Genomic DNA, 1044 nt, shown 5'->3' on the forward strand with positions numbered 1-1044 from the left:
GTCTAAAGCAAAAGAGAGGTTGAAGAGGATTAGGAAAGAGTAGAGCCTATGGATTTGTGAGGATGTATGTCCTACTAGAGCACGGAACTGGAAAACTGGAATCTAGTCTAGTCTTGTTCAGTCTTTGGTCTTGGGTAAGTCAATTAATTTCATTGGGCCTCTTTGTCATCTGAAGAATGAGTATAAGATAACCATTTTATACTGGAATATGTCTTATATTGTACTCTCTGAAGCACTTAGTACAGTACTCTGTGCACAGTAATCGCTTAGTGGATAGGATTGACTAACTGACCATTAGACTGTGAGCACCATGTGGGACAGGGACTGCATCTGCTCTGATTATCATGCATCTACCCTAGCATTTAGCAAAATGCTTGTGTTTATTAAGTTTTTAAAATGTCATTATCATTAATGTAGTAGTATTTGGCAAGAAGTAGGTCATTGGTATCACTTCTCAGGGTTGCCCCTGGAGAGTTTCCAGTACTCTACCAGGCTGGACTAAGGGAGGAAGAGTCAAGCAGAGCCATACCCATTCCATTCCTAGCTTGGCCAGTGACTAGCGAGTGGAAGACAGTCTGCCTCAAGTCAAAACTCACCTGTACAGGGCAGCAGTGGCATGGGAGAGGGTCGAGGACTGAGACTCAGGTTTACTGCATGGAAGAAGGCAAAGGTAAACTGCTTCTGTATTTTTACCAAGAAAACTCTATGGATACACTACTAGAACAATTGCAGATGGAGGTGGAGCATTCTTGGAGAGGCATGTCCATGGTATCGCTATGGGTCAGACACGACTCGACAGCATAAGACAATGAGGTCATTGATAACCAAGGAGAGAGTGGTCTTACTGTAATAACAAGGATGTAAACCAGATGGCAGAGGGTCAAGAAGAGAGCTGGAGGAGAGAAAGTGGAGGTGGCAGGTGAATTCCCCCCAACCCTCCCGCCACCAATTTGAGGAGTGTGAATAGGATTTTTTTGGGGGGGGTGGGGATAGGATTTTGCAGGTGAGGGAGACCACTGTACTCTCCAGGGACTCCATAGGATG

General features: G+C 44.8%; 1 non-coding gene across 1 annotated transcript; it reads left to right on the top strand.

The window, feature by feature from the left end:
- Positions 1-448: 448 nt before the first annotated feature.
- Positions 449-586, top strand: LOC114813551. The gene has a single exon (XR_003761268.1). It is a non-coding gene; the product is annotated as a small nucleolar RNA SNORA7 (small nucleolar RNA).
- Positions 587-1044: the final 458 nt, after the last annotated feature.

The sequence above is a fragment of the Ornithorhynchus anatinus genome, chromosome 7, assembly GCF_004115215.2.
Source record: "Ornithorhynchus anatinus isolate Pmale09 chromosome 7, mOrnAna1.pri.v4, whole genome shotgun sequence".
Taxonomy (NCBI): domain Eukaryota; kingdom Metazoa; phylum Chordata; class Mammalia; order Monotremata; family Ornithorhynchidae; genus Ornithorhynchus; species Ornithorhynchus anatinus.